Raw genomic sequence first — 14,826 nt, 5'->3', positions numbered from 1 at the left:
AGACCCTGATACTTGGATAGATAGAAACTGGGAGTAGAGGGGGACGACAGAGGATGAGATGGTTGGATGGCATCACTGACTCAAATGGATGTGGTTTTATCAAGCTCCAGGAGTTGGTGATGGACAAGGAAGTCTGGCATTCTGCAGTCCATGAGGTCACAAAGAGTCAGACACAACTAAGCAATTGAACTGAACTAGGGTCATAGTGGGTTTTGCTACTAGGTATTTTCTGAAGCTGTATTTTATAATTACTAGAACCAAAATGATTCTATTTTTCCCAAGTTCATATGGATATTCACATATCAATAGGAAGTTCTGAAACTATGCTAAAACTCAGTTTACAAAATATGATGGAAATGAGGTGTATGTAGTTGTAACTCTTTTGAGGAAAATGAATTCTTGATTTCCGTTGAGATAAATTTCTACAACAGCAATATTTTTCATATTTGCATTATTCTCATAAAACATAACAGAAAGGTGGTTTATTTTATGAACTATTTTTTCCCTGATGCTATTTGAAATACCCATTGTTTACAGTGATTAAATTCAAAGTCAATTTTTACAATATTTTTTTCTTCTCCAAATCCTAATTTCCACCTCAGTCTTTTCCATTCAGAAAGTGGCATTGCCTTCGCCCCAATGTTGTTCAAAGTACCTATCCAAAGAATGTGCAAACTACCACACAATTGCACTCATCTCACACGCTAGTAAAGTAATGATCAAAATTCTCCAAGCCAGGCTTCAACAGTACATGAACCATGAATTTCCAGATGTACAAGCTGGATTCAGAAAAGGCAGAGGAACCTGAGATCAAATTACCATCATCCGTTGGGTCATCGAAAACACAAGAGAGTTCCAGAAAAACATCTACTTCTACTTTATTGACTATGCCAAAACCTTTGACTATGTGGATCACAACAAACTGTGGAAAATTCTTAAAGAGATGGGAATACCAGACCACCTGACCTGCCTCCTGAAGAATCTGTGTGCAGGTCAAGATGCAACAGTTAGAATGAGACATGGAATAATAGACTGGTTCCAGATTGGGGAAGGAGTATGTCAGGGCTGCATATTTTTGCCCTGCTTATATAACTTATATGCAGAGTACATCATGCAAAATGCCAGCCTTTATGAAGCACAAGCTGGAATCAAGATGACTGGGAGAAATAGCAATAACCTCAGATATACAGATGACACCACCCTTATGGCAGAAAGTGAAGAACTAGTAGAGCCTCTTGATGAAAGCGAAAGAGGAGAGTGAAGAAGTTTACTTAAAATTCAACATTCAGAAAACTAAGATCACGGCATCTGGTCCCATCACTTCATGGGAAATAGATGGGGAAACAATGGAAACAGTGACAGACTTCATTTTGGGGGGCTCCAAAATCACTGCAGATGGTGACTGTAGCTATGAAATTAAAAGACACTTGCTTCTTGGAAGAAAAGTTATGACCAATCTAGACAGCATATTAAAAAGCAGATGCATTACTTTGCCACCAAAGGTCCATCTAGTAAAAGCTTTGGTTTTTCTAGTAGTCACATATGGATGTGAGAGTTGGACTATCAAGAAAGCTGAGCACCAAAGAAATGCTTTTGACCTGTGGTGTTGGAGAAGACTCTTGAGAGTCCCTTGGACTGCAAGGAGATCCAACCAGTCCATTCTAAAGGACATTAGTTCTGAATATTCATTGGAAGGACTGATGCAGAAGCTGAAACTCCAATACTTTGGCCACCTGATGTGAAGAGCTGACTCATTAGAAAAGCCCCTGATGCTGGGAAAAATTGAAGGCAAGAGTAGAAAGGGATGACAGAGGATGATATGGCTGGATGGCATCACCGAGTCGATGGACATGAGTTTGAGTAAGTTCCAGGAGTAGGTGACGGACAGGGAGGCCTGGCATGATGCAGTCCATGGGGTCGCTAAGAGTCGGACACGACTGAACTACTGAACTGAACTGAACTCACCCCAATGCTCAAACAAGAAATGTGGAAGTCATCTTTATTTCCTCTATCAACTTTTGTCTTCTTCAAATCAATTTATTAATATAGAGATCAAGTTTTATATTGTAAAATCCATCCATTTTTGTACATTGTCGGTGCGGCTATCCTTTTCTGAACTCTGCCTTCTCTTAGCTAGACTACATCATGAAAATGTTAACTGTTACAGTCTAATTGTTTTTACTTCTTCTTCCATTTGCCCCTTAAACAAAACAAAACAAATGAACAACAACAAAGAGTTTTTTAAAAATCTTTTTTAAAAAAACAAGAATCTTTCACTCTATGTATCAGCATTGGAGCAGATGGGTTAATCCAAATAACATAATTGTTTTCACTTGGTTAACACAATTTGGCACATTCCCATTTGAGACTTTTAAAACTTTATTTAGAGTATCTTTCCTGTTGGTCTTAATATACCTGCTGCTGCTGCTGCTAAGTCGCGTCAGTCGTGTCCGACTCTCTGTGTGACCCAAGTGGGTTAGACGGCTGAGCCATGGACGCCCAGGCTCCTCCATCTGGGATTTCCCAGGCAAGAGTACTGGAGTGGGTTGCCATTGTCTTCTCCCTCTTAATATACACTTTCTCTATACGTACTCAGTCTCATGCATATTAAGTACCAACTATGCCGCATAACGATTTAAGAGTCAAAGGAAAAAGCACCTCTGATCAGTGTGAATTCTAGAAAAGAAAGTGCCTAGAAATCCCACAAATTTCTGGAATGAAGTTCCATTTTAATATTCAGAAGGAGATCCATTTGTTTCCATAGCTTTATTTTATGTGACTATCTTTATGCTCCTTCTTGCTACAGCATTCAGTCATAAGGGACTTTATTAATGTTAATTAATTTCCTCAGTAATGAGGAGGTGTTGGCAGGAGAAAATCAGTTGGAAAAAGAATATACTGTGAGTAGGAGTGAGAGTTAGCCTTATGTATCTAGGAACTGTAAGTCATCCTGTGTGGCTGAGACAATGGCTTCTTCAGGGATGGAAGTAACTGAGCATTTCTGAGTCATAAAGGGAGATCTTTGTTGCTGTGCTAAGGAGCTGGAATTTTATCTTGACAGCTGTAGGAAGGCATTGAATAATTTTATTATGTCTACTGTTGATTTTCAAAATCGAGTGAGTTTGACTTTTCTTTGAGTTTGGAAACAAAACTCTCCAGAACTCTGCTTAAAAATATAAATCAAATCCAATAGCTTTATATAAGTAGAAATGAAACATACTTTCAAACTTATCAAAATTAAATGAGGATGGAGTTAGGTTGCTTAGAATAACACTTCTTCAAGTTACTTCTCCCACACCTTCAAAATAATCATGGAGGTTCAGAATGTGGTGAATGTGGACTAAAAATGTTTATTGATTTTCAAACCAAAGGTTAGGGAAAATGTGGTATTCTCAGATGGATACCTGCCCTGCCAATTTAAATTTTTGATCAGCAATGTCCTAGTTTATAAACATAATATATGAAAAATAACTCAAGGATAAGGATGTATTTTCACTAAAGTTACAACTTATATTTCATGTCACTTTATATATATATATATATATGTATATATACACACACACATATATATATCTTTTTAAATAAAGACATTAGTGAAGTTAAATATATTTTAAACTAAACATTATTTAAAAATGTAACTAAAGGATTTACAATTAGAACTATCTATTATATTTATTAAATCCCATGCATATTTCAAGAACTTCAACATAAAAAAATATAATCACGAAACATATTGATTGACAGAAGCACATGGAGTGAAAAATTAGAAAATATACACCAAACTCCTCTTTCAGACAATATATTTCTCAATTTTAAAGCAGAATTCCAGAAGATTTCTTTCTTTCTTTCTTTTGTAAACTGCAACAAGAAAATTGAAAAAGTAATAGTCATCTGGGAATGCTCTTAGAATATGTCCTAACATTTTGAAAGGTATTTTGAAAAAAATGTATCAAGAAACAAAATGGAAAAATAGCTTTGAGTATTGGAAATAATTGCACTGAAATATGCTGAATTTAGCAAATCATAGACTATTAGAATACTGAAGGACCACATGGGTTTGAATGACCCAGAGGTTTTGAAACAGCTAAATCCAACTCCTCTTCCCCTGGCAGCACATATACCATTGTAGGTCTCTTTTGCTCTGTATATGAAACAGGCTAAATAGCTATCATAGCCAAGTGATTTTCTCAAATATAAGAAATAATGTAATCACAACTTTTCATGATCAAGGAATTTGAGCCAAGAAGGAATGGAGAAAAGAGATATGATGTTTGACCTGTGGGAGAGGTTGAAAGAAATATCTGAACTGTTCCAAGACCCACACAATAACAACCTACTCAATTTGTTCTGCATTTACCAAGTTTCTATACTAGTGAGATACGTTATCTCACTTGATCTCTTTACAGGTACCCTGCAAGGAGGCATTAATATTCCAATTTTACAGATAAACATAGAGAACAACATAAAATCAAGTAATGACCCAATGTAAAACAATTAAGAAGATGAGTCAGGATTCAAATCCAAGTCTGTTGGCTTTGACTTACATGGCAAACCTCACACCCAATAATTGGCATATTTTTCTTTATCAATAATGAAAATGGTTGCTCTATTTTCATATACAGCATTTTAACATTTTCCAATACTATTTTATTTATTGCATGAGTCTTATTTAATGGCTTAACATGCCCTGAATTTCCCGTATTCCTGGGACATCTTGGAAAGTGGAGTGGCTGGGAGTTCAAAATTATATGTATATGCATGTCACATAAAACTATAATATGTATCTTACTTAACCAGGGGAAAATGCACTAACTGATTGTATTAGTTATAGTACTATATAGCATTTAAGAAACATGCAAGTCCGTACAAAATTGAATGGGAAACAAAATAAAAACAATATGTCATAAAAGACCATTTTACTTAAAATGTAGAAGACTAAGTCCTCAATCTTCTGTCAGTTGGCCATATAAAAGAGAAACCACATAACTTATGTGAGCCTCAGAATTTTATCCAAACTGTGAGAATGGTTTAGATAACTAATGTATGCACTTTTTTGGTATATATAATTTTTATTTTTGCTTTAGTTGATTCTTTTTATTTTTGTACCATCTAATTTCTGGAATTGTAAATCTCTTTTAATGTAAAACTCTCTTGTTAAAAAGTACTTTTAATTTTAAAATTGGTATTTACCAATATTTTTATACCTTTTTATAATTATTACTGCATATATATATATATATACACACACACACACATATATATATAATGCATATATGTATACAATGGAAAAGGTCAGCTTTCATTTTAACCCCAAAGAAAGGCAATGCCAAAGAAGGTTCAAACTACCACACAATTGCACCGATCTCACACACTAGCAAAGTAATGTTCAAAATTCTAGGCTTCAATAATACTTCCAGATGTTCAATCTGGATTTAGAAAGGACAGAGAAACCAGAGATAAAATTGCCAACATCCACTGGATAATAGAAATACCTAGAGAATTCCAGAAAAACATATAATTCTCATTCATTGATTATGCTTAAAGTCTTTGACTGTATGGATCACAGCAAATTGTGGAAAATTCTTAAAAAAGATGGTGAAACAAGACCACCTTACCTGCCTCCTGAGAAATCTGTATGCAGGTCAAGAAGCAACAGTTAGAAACAGACTTGCAACAATGATCTGGTTCCAAATTGGGCAAGGAGTACCTCAAAGCTGTATATTTGTCACTCTGCTGTTTTAACTTACATGCAGAGTACGTCATGTGAAATGCTGGGCTGGATAAAGCACAAGCTGGAATCAGATTGGTGGGAAAAATATCAATAACCTCAGATAAGCAAATGACACCACCCTATGGCAGAAAGTGAAGAGGAAGTAAAGAACCTCTTGATGAAAGTGAAAGAGGAGAATGAAAAAGTTGGCTTAAAACTCAACATTCAGAAAACTAGGATCATGGCATCCACTCCATCCATTCATGGTAAACAGATGGAAACAATAGAAAGAGTGACAAACTTTATTCTTGGGGGCTCTAAAATAACTGCAGATGGTGACTGCAGCCATGAAATTAAAGATGCTGGCTCCTTGGAAGAAAAGCTATGACCAACCTTTCAGTCAACATTTTAAAAAGCAAAAATATTACTTTGCCTACAAAGGTCCATATAGTCAAAGCTATGGTTTTTCCAGTAGTCATGAATGGATGTGAGAGTTGGACTGTAAAGAAAGTTGGCCCCCCAAAATTGATGTTTTTGAACTGTGATGTTGGAGAAGACTCTTGAGGGTCCCTTAGACTGCAAGGAGATGCAATCAGTCAATCCCATCAGTCCTGAATATTCATTGGAAGGACTGATGTTGAAGCTGAAGCTCCAATACTTTGGCCACATTATGTGAAGAACTGACTCATTTTGAAAAGACCCTGATGCTGGGAAAGATTGAAGGCAAGAGGAGAAAGAAATGAAAGAGGATGATATGGCTGGATGGCATCACCAACTTTGATGGACATGAGTTTGAACAAGCTCTGGGAGTTGGTGCTGGACAAGGTACCTGATGTGCTGCAGACTATGGGGTCACACAGAGTTACACACACCTGAGTGACTGAACTGGACAGATACATAATTTCTTAATGTGAATTAAGAAAATATTAACAATATACTTTCAAATAAATAGAAAAATAAAGGCTATAACTAGTCTGCTTATTTAACTTATATGCAGAGTATGTCATCTGAAATGTCTGGCTGTATGAAGCACAAGCTGGAATCAACATTGCCAGGAGAAATATCAATAACCTCAGATATGCAGATGACACCACCCTTATGGCAGAAATTAAAGAGGAGCTAAAGAACCTCTTGATGAAGGTGAAAGAGGAGGGTGAAAAAGTTGGCTCAAGAGTCAAAAAACTAAGATCACTGCATCAGGTCTCATCACTTCATGGTAAATAGATGGGGAAACAATGGAAAGAGTGACAGACTTTGTTTTCTTGGGCTCCAAAATCACTGCACATGGTAACTGCAGCCATGAAATTAAAAAAATGCCTGCCCCTTGGAAGAAAGTTATGGCAAACTTAGATAGCATATTAAAAAGGAGAGACATTGCTTTGCAAACAAAGTTCATATAGACAAAGTTATTGCTTTTCCAGTAGTCATGTTTGTATGGTACAGCTGTACCATAAAGAAAGCTGAATGCCAAAGAATTGATGCTTTTGAACTGTGGAGTTAGAGAAGACTCTTGAGAGTCCCTTGGACTGCAAGGAGATTAAACCAGTCAATCCTAAAAGAAACCAATCCTGAATATTCATTGGAGGGACTGATGCTGAAGCTCCAATACTTTGGCCATGCAATACGAAGTGTTTGCTCTTTGGCAAAGACCCTGATGCTGGGAAAGATTGAAGGCAGGAGGAGAAGGGGAGGACAGAGAATGAGATAGTTGGATGGCATCACCGACTCAATGAACATGAATTTCAGCAAGCTCTGGGAGATGGTGAAGGACAGGGAAGTCTGTTGTGCTGCAGTCCATGGAATCTCACAAAGTCGGACACAACAGAGTGACTGAACAACAACAATAACTAGAAAAATAATAAATAGATATGGGAGCTAAGATGGTGGAGAAATAGGACGGGGAGACCACTTTCTCCTCTACAAATTCATCAAAAGAACATTTAAATGCTGAGCAAACTGCACAAAACAACTTCTGATCGCTAGCAGAGGACATCAGGCACCCAGAAAAGCAGCCCATTGTCTTTGAAAGGAGGTAGGACAAAATATAAAAGATAAAAAGAGAGACAAAAGAGTTAGGGACAGAGACCCATCCCGGGAAGGGAGTCGTAATAGAGGAAGTTTCCAAACACCAGGGAACCCTCTCACTGGCAGGTCTGGGGGAAGTTTTCAAATCTCAGGGGGCAATCTAGCTAGCAGGCCACGGACTGGCCCATCTCCTGCCAGAGGCAGGGGGCAGGGGGGAGGGGAAGGGGCAAACTCAGCCCCAGAGATGGCATCCCCTACCAAACTGCAAACAGGCTTCCAGTTTCTAACCAAAGACTTCCTGAGATGCTGGATAGTTGACATCCAGAGGGAGGGTCCCAGCTAGAGACCAGCTCCCTAGAACAGACACAAGGCACACCCAACCAGCACACGCGGAAACTGAGGCTGGGTCCGCGGAGGGGATAAAGCGCACTGCACCCGGGGAGAGTGCACTCCTCAAGCTCCTGGCTGCCTGAGCTGCTCGGGCCCAACTGAGTCTGCGCTTTTGTGGAGTACCCGAAAACTGGAACCGAACGCAACTCAGGGCCCGCTCCCTGTAGAGCAGCCTGGAGCCTGAGCAGTGTGGACGGGGAAAGCACCCACGCCGTGAGCGGGGGCAAACCCAGTGTGGCCGGAACACTGCGAGTGCTCCCCACACAGGCCAGTGATATTAGTCTACAGCGCCCCTCCCTCCCCGCAGCACGACTGAACAAGGGAACCTAAATGAGAGACCACCTCCGCCCGCGTGTGTCAGGGCGGAAATTAGACACTGAAGAGACCAGCAAACAGAAGCCAAATAAACAAAGGGAACCGCTTCAGAAGTGACCGGTGAAACAGATTAAAATACCTGTAGTTAACACCTACTACCCCAGAAGGGGCCTATAGATATCGAGAAGTGTAAGCTGGAACAAGGAGCTATCTGAAACTGAACCAAACCCACACTGCCCGCAACAGCTCCAGAGAAATACCTAGATATGTTTTTACTATTTTTTAATTTAATTTTTTTTTCTTTTTTCTTTTTTTTTATTATTTTTTTCTTTTATTTTCTTTTAAAATTCCCTATTACTCCTCGATTACTTCTTAATTTTCATTTTCTTTTATTTTCTTTTAAAGTCCTCTATTACTCCTCTATTATTCCTTAATTTTCATTTTCATATACTTTTACTGTTTTTTATTTATGTTTTTTCCTTTTTTAAATTTTTTCTTTTATTTTAAAGTCCTCTATTATTCCTCTCTTACTCCTTAATTTTCATTTTCATATATTTTTACTATTTTTTAATGAAAAATTATTTTTCTTTTTTTAAATTTTTTCTTTTATTTTCTTTTAAAGTCCTCTATTACTCCTTAATTTTCATTTTCACTTCACTATAACTTTGCAAAAAAATAGACCTTATTTTTAAAGTGAACTTCATATATATAAAATTTTTGTGTTTTTCTTTTTAATATTGTCTTTTTAAGAGTCTAATCTCTGCTCTAGGTTTTTAACCTCTGTTTTTCAGTATTTGATATCAATTTTGGACATTTAAGAATCCAATATTCAGTACCCATTTTTACTCAGGAGTGTGATGATTACTCTCTCCCCCTTTTGACTCTCCTTTTTCTCCCCCAGATCACCTCTATTCCTCCCTCCCCCTTCTCTTCTCAATCCAATTCTGTTAATCCGTGTGGGTGTTCTGGGCTAAGGAGAACACTAAGGGAACAGAGTACTGCAATGATCTGTCTTTCTCCTCTTGAACCCCTTTTTTCTCCCCCTGCTTATCTCTATCTCCTTCCTCCCTCTCCTCTTCTTCATGTAACTCTGCGAACCTCTCTGGGTGTCCCTCACCATGGAGAATCTTTTCACCATTAACCTAGAAGTTTTATTATCAGTTCTGTATAATTGGAGAAGTCTTGAGGCTACTGGAAGAATAAGACTGAAATCCAGAGGCAGGAGACTTAAGCCCAAAACCTGAGAACACCAGAGAACTCCTGACTACAAGGAACATTGAGTAATAAGAGACCATCCAAAAGCCTCCATACCTTCACTGAAACCAACCACCCCCCAAGAGCCAACAAGTTCCAGAGCAAGATATACCATGCAAATTCTCCAGCAATGCAGGGACATAGCCCTGAGCATCAACATACAAGCTGCCCAAAGTCACACCAAACACATAGACCCATCTCAAAACTCACTACTGGGCACTCCAATACACTCCAGAGAGAAGAAATCAAGTTCCATGCACCAGAACACCGACACAAGCTTCCCTAACCAAGAAACCTTGACAAGCCAATCGTCCAACCCCACCCACTGGGAGAAACCTTCACAATAAAAAGGAACCACAGACCACCAGAATACAGAAAGGCCACTCCAAACACAGTAATCTAAATAAGATGAAAAGGCAGAGAAATACCCAACAGGTAAAGGAACATGAAAAATGCCCACCAAGTCAAACAAAAAGGAGATAGGGAATGTACCTGAAAAAGAATTTAGAATAATGAAAATAAAAATGATCCAAAATCTTGAAAACAAAATGGAGTTACAGATAAAGAGCCTGGAGGCGAGGATTGAGAAGATGCAAGAAATGTTTAACAAGGACCTAGAAGAAATAAAAATGAGTCAACTAAAAATGAATAATGCAATAAATGAGATAAAAAACACTCTGGAGGGAAGCAACAGTAGAATAACAGACAGAAGATAGGTAAGTGAGGTAGAAGGTAAAATGGTGGAAATAAATGAAGCAGAGAGGAAAAAAGAAAAAAGAATCAAAAGAAATGTGGATAACCTCAGGGACCTCTGGGACAATGTGAAATGCCCCAACATTCGAATCATAAGAGTCCCAGAAGAAGAAGACAAAAAGAAAGGCCATGAGAAAATACTCGAGGAGATAATAGCTGAAAACTTCCCCAAAATGGGGAAGGAAATAGTCACACAAGTCCAAGAAACCCAGACAGTCCCAAACAAGATAAACCAAAGGCGAAAAACCCCAAGACACATACTAGTCAAATTAACAAAGATCAAACACAAAGAACAAATATTAAAAGCAGCAAGGGAGAAACAACAAATAATGCACAAAGGGATTCCCATAAGGATAACAGTTGATCTATCAATAGAAACTCTTCAGGCCAGAAGGGAATGGCAGGACATACTTAAAGTAATGAAAGAGAATAACCTACAACCCAGATTACTGTACCCAGCAAGGAGCTCATTCATATAGTAAGGAGAATTTAAAAGCTTTACAGACAAGCAAAAGCTGAGAGAATTCAGCACCACCAAACCAGCTCTTCAACAAATGCTAAAAGATCTTCTCTAGACAGGAAACACAGAAAGGTTGTATAAACGCAAATCCAAAACAACAAAGTAAATGGTAACAGGATCACACCTATCAATAATTACCTTAAGTATAAATGGGTTGAATGCCCCAACCAAAAGACAAAGACTGGCTGAATGGATACAAAAACAAGACCCCTATATATGCTTTCTACAAGAGACCCACCTCAAAACAAGGGACACATACAGACTGAAAGTGAAGGGCTGGAAAAAATATTTCATGCAAACGGAGACCAAAAGAAAGCAGGAGTCGCAATACTCATATCAGATAAAATAGACTTTAAAATAAAGGCTGTGAAAAGAGACAAAGAGAGACACTGCATAATGATCAAAGGATCAATCCAAGAAGATATAACAATTATAAATATATATGCACCAAACATCAGAACACCACAATATGTAAAGGAAATGCTAATGAATATGAAAGGGGAAATTAACAACAACACAATAATAGTGGGAGACTTTAATACCCCACTCATACCTATGGATAGATCAACTAAACAGAAAATTAACAAGGAAACACAAACTTTAAATGACACTGTGGACCAGCTAGACCTAACTAATATCTGTAGGACATTTCACCCCAAAACAATCAATTTCACCTTTTTCTCAAGTGCACACAGAACCTTCTCTAGAATAGATCATATCCTGGGCCATAAATCTAGCCTTGGTAAATTAAAAACAAAAAAATGAAATAATTCCAGTCATCTTTTCTGACCACAATGCAGTAAGCTTAGATATCAATTACAGGGGAAAAAAAAAAAAAAACATTAAAAATTCAAACATATGGAGGCTAAATAACACGCTTCTGAATAACCAGCAAATCATGGAAGAAATAAAAAAGGAAATCAATATATGCATAGAAATGAATGAAAATGAAAACACAACAATCCAAAACGTATCAGATACTGTAAAAGCAGTGCTAAGGGGAAGGTTCATAGCATTACGGGCTTACTTCAAGAAACAAGAAAAAAAATTAAAAAAAATAACCTAACTCTACACTTAAAGCAACTAGAGAAGGAAGAAATGAAGAACCCCAGGGTTAATAGAAGGAAAGAAATACTAAAAAAAAATAGGGCAGAAATAAATGGAAAAGAAACAAAAGAGACCATAGCCAAAATCAACAAAGCTAAAAGCTGGTTTTTTGAAGAGATAAACAAAATTGACAAACCATTAGCCAGACTCATCAAGAAACAAAGGAGAACCAAATCAACAAAAATAGAAATGAAAATGGAGAGATCACAACAGACAACTCTGAAATACAAAGGATCATAACAGATTACTATCAGCAGCTCTATGCCAATAAAATTGACAACTTGGAAGAAATGGACAAATTCTTAGAAAAGTATAACTTTCCAAAACTGAACCAGGAAGAAATAGAAGATCTTAAGAGACCCATCACAAGCAAGGAAATTGAAACTGTAATCAGAAATCTTCCAGCAAACAAAGGCCCAGGACCAGATGGCTTTACAGCTGAATTCTACCAAAAATTTAGAGAAGAGCTAACACTTATCTTACTCAAACTCTTCCAGAAAATTGCAGAAGAAGGCAAACTTCCAAACTCATTCTATGAGGCCACCATCACCCTAATTCCAAAACCAGACAAAGATGCCACAAAAAAAGAAAACCACAGGCCAATATCACTGATGAACATAGAGGTAAAAATCCTTAACAACATTCTAGCAAACAGAATCCAACAACATATTAAAAAGATCATACATCATGACCAAGTGGGCTTTATCCCAGGAATGCAAAGATTCTTTAATATCCACAAATCAATCAATGTAATACACCACATTGACAAATTGAAAAATAAAAACCATATGATTATCTCAATAGATGCAGAAAAAGCCTTTGACAAAATTCAACATCCATTTATGATTAAAACTCTCCAGAAAGCAGGAATAGAAGGAACATACCTCAACATAATAAAAGCTATATATGACAAACCCACAGCAAGCATCACCTTTAATGTTGAAAAATTGAAAGCATTTCCCCTGAAATCAGGAACAAGACAAGGGCGCCCACTCTCACCACTACTATTCAACATAGTTTTGGAAGTTTTGGCCACAGCAATCAGAGCAGAAAAAGAAATAAAAGGAATCCAGATAGGAAAAGAAGAAGTGAAACTCACCGTTTGCAGATGACATGATCCTCTACATAGAAAACCCTAAAGACTCTACCAGATAATTACTAGAGCTAATCAATGAATATAGTAATGTTGCAGGATATAAAATTAACACACAGAAATCCCTTGCATTCCTATACACTAACAATGAAAAAACAGAAAGAGAAATGAAGGAAACAATACCATTCACCATTGCAACAAAAAGAATAAAATACTTAGGAGTATATCTGCCTAAAGAAACAAAAGACCTATACATAGAAAACTATATAACACTGATGGAAGAAATCAAAGAGGATACAAATAGATGGAGAAATATACCGTGTTCATGGATTGGAAGAATCAATATTGTGAAAATGAGTATACTACCCAAAGCAATCTATAGATTCAATGCAATCCCTATCAAGCTACCAACGGTATTCTTCAGAGAACTAGAACAAATAATTTCATAATTTGTATGAAAATACAAAAAAACCTCTAGTAGCCAAAGCAATCTTGAGAAAGAAGAAGGAACCTGGAGGAATCCATCTGCCTGACTTCAGGCTCTACTACAAAGCCACAGTTATTAAGACAGTGTGGTACTGGCACAAAGACAGAAATACAGATCAATGGAACAGAATTGAAAGCCCAGAGATAAATCCACGAACCTATGGACACCTTATCTTCGACAAAGGAGGCAAGGATATACAATGGAAAAAAGAAAACCTCTTTAACAAGTGGTGCTGGGAAAACTGGTCAACCACTTTTAAATAAATGAAATTAGAACACTTTCTAAAACCATACACAAAAATAAACTCAAAATAGATTAAAGATCTAAATGTAAGACCAGAAGCTATAAAACTTCTAGAGGAGAACATAGGCAAAACACTCTCCAACATAAATCACAGCAGGATCCTCTATGACGCCACCTCCCAGAATATTGGAAATAAAAGTGAAAATAAACAAATTGGACCTAATTAAACTTAAAAGCTTTTGCACAACAAAGGAAACTATAAGTAAGGTGAAAAGACAGCCTTCAGAAGGAGAGAAAATAATAGCAAATGAAGCAACAGACAAAGGATTAATCTCAAAAATATACAAGCAACTCCCGCAGCTCAATTCCAGAAAAATAAAAGACCCAATAAAAAAATGGCCCAAAGAAATAAACATACATTTCTCCAAAGAAGACATACAGATGGCTAACAAAGACATGAAAAGATGCTCAACATCACTCATTATCAGAGAAATGCAAATCAAAACCACAATGATGTACCATTACATGCCATATCTCATATCATATATGGATATGAGAGTTGGACTATAAGGAAAACCAAGCACTGAAGAGTTGATGCTTTTGAACTGTGGTGTTGGAGAAGACTCTTGAGAGTCCCTTGGACTGCAAGGAGTTTGATCCAGTCAATCCTAAAGAAAATCAGGCCTGAATATTCATTGGAAGGACTGATGTTGAGGCTGAAACTCCAATAATTTAGCCACCTGGTGCAAAGAACTGACTCATTGGAAAAGACCCTGATGTTGGGAAAGATTGAAGACAGGAGAAGGTGATGATAGAGGATGAGATAGTCAGATGGGCATGAGTTTGAACAGGCTCCTGGAGTTGATGTTGGACAGGGAAACCTGGTGTGCTGCAGTCCATGGGTTTGCAAAGAGGCAGACACGACTGAG

Source organism: Cervus canadensis, chromosome 9, assembly GCF_019320065.1.
Source record: "Cervus canadensis isolate Bull #8, Minnesota chromosome 9, ASM1932006v1, whole genome shotgun sequence".
Classification (NCBI taxonomy): Eukaryota; Metazoa; Chordata; class Mammalia; order Artiodactyla; family Cervidae; genus Cervus; species Cervus canadensis.
Note: the sequence above shows the minus strand (reverse complement) of the source record.